We start from the raw sequence: 8,313 nt of genomic DNA on the forward strand, positions 1-8,313 counted from the left end.
TAAGAAATATCTGTACTGCCTAAGCAGATGATCAAAAAACTAAACATAGGTGATGATCAAAATATATGGGTAATATTGTATCTATGTATGTATGTATTTACCCTGTGTCAGAGGCACTTAAAATTGTGCCTCTGGACTTTTCCAGTGAGAAAGCAACATTGGATTATTACCTCTTCTTCAGTACAATTACATTCAGATGCATTATGATTGTTTCAGTAACACAATTAGGAATAACTCCCATTGGCTGCACTGCAAATCTGCTGGTGTTGATTCAACACCATAGTTGATTCAACACCATAGGGTGTTAATTTAACACCAGCAAAGCGCATCCAATATGCAATATGCATCCAACCTATCTGGTGTTAAAGTAACATTTATTAAAGTGTTACATGTTCAACACCTAGTAGCGTAGCAGTGTATTGCAGCAACAAAATGTAGTGTTGACAGTGCAGTAATTACACTGTAAATGTACAGATTAACACTGAAGAGTCTTCATGCAATACTATATACAATGTATATATATATATATATATATATATATATATATATATATATATATATATATATATACACTTTTCTTTTATTATATCCAATTTAGACAGCTCATACAAAACAGCAGACAGACAACAGCACAATGTATTTTCTTTCAATATTTTCATGCGAAAACTGCCAATCATGCCAATAATAAAATCAGGTCAGACACACCAATATCTCCTCTATTCTAAATGCATTCAAGTCATTCTCAAAATCTATAGAAATAACATTTGTGGTCAAAACAAATGCCTTATCATCATGTTCCTTTTCCTGAAAGTAGGGAATTTTCACTACCAACACATAGAAACATTCCATTCTGGCATTCGGTTCTCTAGTTTTTGTGGCAACATCAGACATAGTGTTGCATTTCTCTATGTGTGAGTGTGGCCTTCATTTTGACACTTTGACAACTGACTAGTTGGCCAAACATTTCATCATCATGGACATGCATTCATCAGCTGATGGATGTTCAGATGTTGAGTGGTCTCGCAGAGTGTTTGAGCCACCTTCCAAATCGCATGGCAGCAAAACAGACAGAATGTGGACACAAAACAATTAACATTGCATACTCAAGTCCATTTCTTGTAGGCTTACATGGACAAATGAGAAAAGCCTAGAGGTTTTTGTGTAACTCAGTACTCAAATAAAGCCTGGTTCACACGGAAGAATTTTAAAATTGGCGGCCGACTTCCAGTCCAAACTCTGAGAGACCCCACACGTGACTAGAAAAAATCACGCATATTACAATTTTTTTGATGTACCGTGTGTGGTGTGCATCACATCACACACGAACCACATTAATTCACAGATATTCTCACGTCAGACGGAAAATCTCGCAAAACGCCTTGAGTTCAAATGAGAATTCAGAGTGAAAAAACATGGCGGATGAAAAGGCAGAAGGGGTCTCAGGTCGTGTCTTGATAGGAGCACTAGTTTGCGAATTATTTTTAGTGGAAAAAAGTGACACAAAAACAAAAGACGTTGGGCTGTGTTGTGCCATGACCGTTTTCATTTTGGATTCCCACTGTGCAGCTTCGCTGCCCCGTCACCTCACTTTCTGTACGTCACTGTCATCCGGCTGCGTGCTGGATTGTCCTTGGGGTACAGCACACACAGTGCGAAGTCGGGCCAAAAAAATCCAACATGTTGAATAACCCCGATTTGAGATCGGACGTCCTTCCGAGTGGCTGAGATCAGGCTGAGCACACCACACACGGCAGGATTATCTGCTAAGATTATTTTTGGAGCCATTAGGAGAGTCGGCCCCCGACATACGATTGTCGGGAGGGGAGATTCGGGGCTAAATTATCCTGCCGTGTGAACCGGGATTAAGTTGTTGAGGCCTTGCCTTCCACACTGGGGAAGAGTGTGATTGTTCCACATAGACATACAAAATGCAGACAATTACTTTTCACAAAAAAACAAATCAATGCAATCAAATTCCTTCAACGAAACTTGGCTTTTCATATCATCTTACATGTTACATTTTGCAGATGAGGCATACAGTATTGTTTATCAAGCATCTGACAAATGATGCTCATTTGACTGAATTGCGTCAGCTGCATTACTCACCTGCCCCAAAAAAGTCACATGCAGCTCATCACTGTAGCTGCCGACACCTGCATCAACCAAAACATGTTAAATACCATGTTAAGGAACTCGATTGGCCGTATAGCCCATGTTACCGTGCGGCGTCACAGAAAATACAACTATGGGCCAATCTGTTTTAAACATGAAATAGAAAACTCAAGTGGAAACTAAGTTATGAGGCATGTTTTCATCAAATACCATCATGTGAATGTTTTGCCTATTTTAGGGAAGTTTGACTCCATCTTGCAAGCCAGTTGGAAAATGATGCTCAAGAACATTGTCTTAACTCTAGGCTAATGTGTATTTAGAGCCGCCCGTAGTTGTAGTTCTTACTTGAACAGCATCCTTTGTTGTGTTTAATTAGGCCCTGAATATTTTGTGACTACGTGATAATCTTATGTGCAACATTCAAGATATAATGGTACCAGTATTACAAGTAAAATAAAAAAAAAAGATTAATTTAATTATGACTCTGTGTAGATTGTCAAAACCATACTTTGCCCTTTTTGCCTTCTGGCTGTTGTCCTCTGGAGCAAAAAAGGACAAAAAATATTGGGAACGAATCACTGTGGTTTCAGCTCGCCAAAGAATGTGCTCACTAGCACGGCAAGAATGAGCAGAGCTTTTCCAGCAGCAGCTTTTTTTTCTCTCATTATATACGTCTCTTGTTTCACTCTAAAGCTTTTTCCCTGTTGATTTCTGCCTTAGAAACAGGCACATATAGAGAGGTTAGTCATTCACTGAGATTACGACGCCAAACGGACAAATGGATTCTTTCATGACACAGAAGAGATCTGACCATTGTCTGTCTGGGTACATTATCATCAGCAGCAGAGAATCTGTATACTGTCCGCCCCATTGTTTGTATTTGTATCCTTTACCAATCAGTCACCTCTGTTTTTTTTTTTTTTCACAACTGATTGATAGCCTAGATGTATCTTATTTGTTTATTATTATAGTTAAAAAAAAAACAACTAGGAAATTGTATTCTTCTTAACACATTGTTGCAGTTAATGTAAAAAAAATATTGCAATGCTCACGAGGTGCAAAAAAACCTATGGAAGAAAATTGCACTTGCTTAAACCCATGACAAATTTGCATTTCACTTTCTTCTGCCCTTTCTATTTTAATGTTAATCATCCCTAGATATTGTAGATATCAGCAAGTAACAGCAATGACAAGATATGACAAAAGAAGCACCGAAGCATCATTGGTTTTGCAGAACCTTTGTTGTGCCTGCTAAAGATTTTATTTCATTTTTTTGTCTCAAATTGTAATTGAATTAGTGAGCTCACTGTCAAATATATTATCTTATTTTCTCCTACCCTCAAGGTGGGATGAGCTCTGGGTCCTGGATTAAAAATGCAATTTAGAAAGCCACTAACAAAAAAGAGGCTGAGACCTGTGAAGATAATTTATTGAAAGAGAACAGTGAAATGGGATGAGGGTGATGAACCTGCATTAGGTCTTCCTCCGGTTGGCATCTCCAGGGAACTTTTGCTGAGCAACAGATGGCAAACGCTCAACGATTTATCAACAGCTTCATGCATAGTCCTCTACTGCCACCTGCTGATACACAAATGAACAAATTTGCAAGACTGTCATAAATCCGTGCGCGTATTCTCACAATCAGGAACAATAAGAGGCAGCGTACACTAAATAATTAATCAGAGCCAGGGAGAAAAAAAATAACTACCATACAAAAGGGACATGAAAAATTACTTGAGATGTGAATAGGTAAAAGCAGATGGATTATGAACTATAAATGTTTAACAAATGGCCCGAGCTGGGGGTCTCGGACTGCCAGACTTGCTCAATCAATCATTGTTCCAGCAAGACAGTGCCCGGCATTTTGAGACTTCTAAGAGGGAGGGAGAGAGAGAGAGAGAGAGAGAGAGAGAGAGAGAGAGAGAGAGAGAGAGAGAGAGAGAGAGAGAGGGAGAGAGAGAGAGAGAGAGAGAGAGAGAGGTCATACCAAATGAATTTCATATTTGCAAATGCACTTGTGTTGTCCTTTAGATGTGAGATTCTGACACCACTTTTATTAACGTTTCACTTGATTTTACCTTGTGTTACTGTTACTGTCACCGACTAACATTGTATTTTTGGAACACACAACCTTATCCCCGCTCAACATATATGCAGAACTTTTTAAACTATCAATGACATTTTTTTCAAATTAAGAGTTTTCAAAAACATGCAACTTTAATAACCATAACAAAATAATAATAACCATAAGCATGGGCAAAGTCAATATTGTTTTTGTTGAAGAAGCATGTCATGCAGCTACATTGTTAGCTTCTCAGCTTTCTCCTGGTTCTACTTTGAAGATATCAGAGTGAAACTGACACAGCCGTTATCACCTTATGCACCCCATCCCCACCTCCCTTCAGCCCATTTTCTTTTTCGTCGTCCTTTTAGGATCAGATCTGGCCAATTCTAGATTTGGTTGAATGAATTTCTGAGAATAGGGCCAACTTCTAGGGAATACGTCTTGGTTTGTTTTTGCTGTTGTTGGAGTTGTGGGTTTTTTGTTTGTGAAAATTTGCATGGTAATGCGCCAGTTTTCCTCTTTCAATTGTTTTCACTCTATCACTTTTCACATCACATGTGCAGTACATAATAACCTCTGCAAAGGCAAAAATGGAATTCATTTGGTTCCGTCAAGAATAATTTAAAAGGTGCTATGTGTTTGTCCCAGTGAAGAAGTTGGGTAAACAACTTCTTCCTTCGACAACTGCAGTGGAATGAAAACTTCTGGCCTTGAATCATAAAGCTCCACTAGTAAGTTTCAGGGAGCCTTTTGCTGCATCACCATAATTAACAGCCTGGCTGAAAGCATCTTTTTCATCCACAGGTCGCACCACTCTTCAAGTTTAGTGTTATTTTGCCACTTATTTTGTATGCCGCCAATGGTGAAAAAAGTGGAGGGAACAAAACAGGCTACATGAGATAGTCAGGAGACTACTTGTACATGTTCCGTTGTACTCTCTTGGCATCTCAACTCTGAATAATTAGAATCTAGACAGAGTCAAGAAACTTGTTGACCCTGATACCAACTAAGGAGTGGAAGGAAGAAAGCAAAATGCATGTTCACTTTGAAATGAGGGGCACACAAACACAAGCAGGTTGAGGATTGAGGATTTTATGTGCACGTATGCTTTGCTGAAGAGAAAAAATAGGCGGAAATTATACAGAACGAACAAAGAGACATACTGGCAAAAATAATGGTCTTGTAGAAATAATGTCCTTGTTTGTTTACAGAACAAATCTAAATACAACTTTTATTTAAAAACTGAAAAGTGAACATCATGCCATTTTGAAGAAAACATGCTTCTGCAATATATCATGAAATTAAACTCACTGAGACCAAACACAGATTACCAGATTTTTTTTTAAACTCAATTTACAGCCATTAACTGACTGAATTGTCAGAACTATATGCAGTCAGTTGTTCCTATCAACAATGCATGACACCATCATCCCTTCCACAACTTTTACTAAAAACTGCAATGTCACTCCCGTATAAGTATACCTTGACATCCCGTGTGTATCCTCTGCCTGCTGCATTTCAGGACACAACTTTATCTGCCAAGATTGCTTACTGGCTCAAGGTCACTCCTCGTCATTCAGCTCCCTCTCCTGGATGTATTGATGCCAGTAGAGCCATGGCTCTTGGCGGCTAAAGCAAAATCGATATCCCTGAGCGCGCAGCGCTTGTGCTATAATATCCTCCAAACACCAACTGCCAAAATGTTTATGCTGTATTCATGGAATATGCTTAAGGAGACATCCAGAATAACAAGGAATGAAGGATAAGAAATAAACCTTTGAGTAATGACTATCACAAGTTCAAGGTTGATACTTTATGGCCGTTTCTGGTAGGTACATGTTCGCAGCTCATCTTTTTTACAGTTTCAGATCATGTTTGCTGGTGACGGTAAATTATTGATGAGCTGGTTAGAACCGAGTGAATAGCCTCCTTTGGAGCAAGGCCTGTCTTTTTCTACAAGGAGTGCAGACATCTCTCTGATTGTTCTGTCTTTAGTGGCAGCAAGAGACACAAAACACTGCGGTAGGAAAGCTATTTGACAAAATAGGGTTTGCTTTGTTCACAGTTCTGTGGTTTTGGGGATGTTCTACAGGTGTGGGGCCTGGCCACTATTAAAAAGGAAGTCAACGCCAAAATGTTCTTTGCAATAATATGTTCTATGCTGGCCCACTAGTCGAAACAAGGCACTCGGATTAATATTGTGTTTGTGGAAAATGAGTTAGGCAGCAAAATCCACCCGTTTTTGTCCATTTTGCAACTTGCTGTCGATTGATAATGACATCACAGTTGCTCAGGGCTCAGTTAACGACCAATCATGACATCAGAAATCAGCTGAGTCGTGATTGGTCGTTACCTGAGCCCTGAGCAACCGTGATGTCATTTTCAATCGACAGAAGCGAAAAAATGGCCGCCCCTTGAATTGGCTAAAAATGGGGGGATTTTACTGCTTAAGTCATATTCCACAAACGCAATATTAATCAGAATGCCGTGTTTCGATTAGTGGGCCTGCATAGAACATATTCTTGTAAAAAAAAATTGGGGCTTGACTTCCATCATAAGCCTTGTCAGGTGGAGGAACAATGCAAATACACTCTGTGCATCTCATGGGCAGTAAGCATTTGAATGAGATGTATTGATGAGTGAACCTCTTGACTTGATGAACTCGTCTTCTCAGTAGTGGATCCTCCTGGACAAACAATAGCACGGACAAGGTTGGGGAGGAGCAGGCGGTCTGGAGGCAGAGGTCCCTGCTGTGTGGTTAAAATGTCGCAGTGGGAGGTTTGAATGCTGAATGTGGGGGCTGGGCACAGGCTCTGCCTTGCTAGTTAATATGTAAATGAATAGTTTAATGCATCTAGAAATGTCACAGAGGTCAGGCTCTGTGGTAATTCTGTGTCAGATTAGAGAATCACTGTTTGCACGTGTGGGTGTTCTTGAAAGGCTGCTGAGCATTGCAGCTGGAATTTTTCCTTGAACTTGAATGCTGTGCTTGCGCATCAATCACATGCATTGAAGGAATAACAACAGAAAGAAAAGGCATATACAACAGTGTGGAGGGGAACAGCTAGTAAACGGGGCAGCGTGGGTGGGGCGGGGGTTGGTTTAAGTGTTGATTATTTTTGAATAAAAACGCCCAATTTTCAGCATTGATGTGGTTGGACCCTAAGTGTGTTTTTCACAGGAACCTAAAAACCTGGCACCTATGGCTATAAATAAAAAATGATGAGGAGGACATGTGGCATGCTTGATGGCGTGGGTGTGCAGGGTGTTTTGGGACAATTGATTTTTTTTCTTTTATTATTCTATTGATATAGACACCGGGGAGGTAAATGTCATCATGGTTTGTGCCATAGATGCTTGCTGGATGATTGATTGTTCTGGCATTTGATCCTCCAGCTCTCAATGATGGGAGGATGGAGTCATGAGAGCACCCATGCTCCTGCTTATTCTTCCCCATCTTATCTTTTCCTGTTTGGACCTGCCATCGATCAGCCTGCTATATATTTTTCAATGTCTCTTTGCCCACACAATTGCCTCTTGAAAACCCAGTGATATGTTTTTTTTATGTGGTCTAATGATTTAATCTTGAGCAGTATACATGGCATGTCAGAGTACTAACAAAAGCCCCAATCGGCTGATAATATCTTCCGCACTATTTTCCCTTGAATCTGTGAAATAATATATTTAAAAAAAGGTAAAAATTGAGAGTGAAAGAAAGAACAAATGAGCTACATTTAATTTTGAAAAGTATTATGTACTTGATGCATGCGTATAGAAAATGTAAACAAGTGGCTTTCAAAGATGTGGTAAATTACATGGATGTATAAGTAATTACCGGACACAAGTAGCATCCATTTAGTACTTGGTCAAAAGAGGGGTTAGGAGTAGAGGAAGCTCAATGAGTCATTTGCGTTCAACCAGTAGCTCGTGAAGGGGGTGTCCGTCCTCCGCATGGCATTAACTCTATCATTGCCAGTCCTCTGAGTTTTATGCTATCGATGTAGCTGCTTGCTAACGGCAGTGAATGAATTTTTAAAAAAAGGAGAGTCCACCCCATCCCTCTCATCCGTTGTGAAATTTGTCGCTTGATCGCTTGATTGACACGCTGTGTTGCATGCTCCATCGCGCATGTGCAT

This window comes from Filicampus tigris, chromosome 14 (genome assembly GCF_054856515.1).
Source record: "Filicampus tigris isolate MCC_2025a chromosome 14, RoL_Ftig_1.0, whole genome shotgun sequence".
NCBI lineage: Eukaryota > Metazoa > Chordata > Actinopteri > Syngnathiformes > Syngnathidae > Filicampus > Filicampus tigris.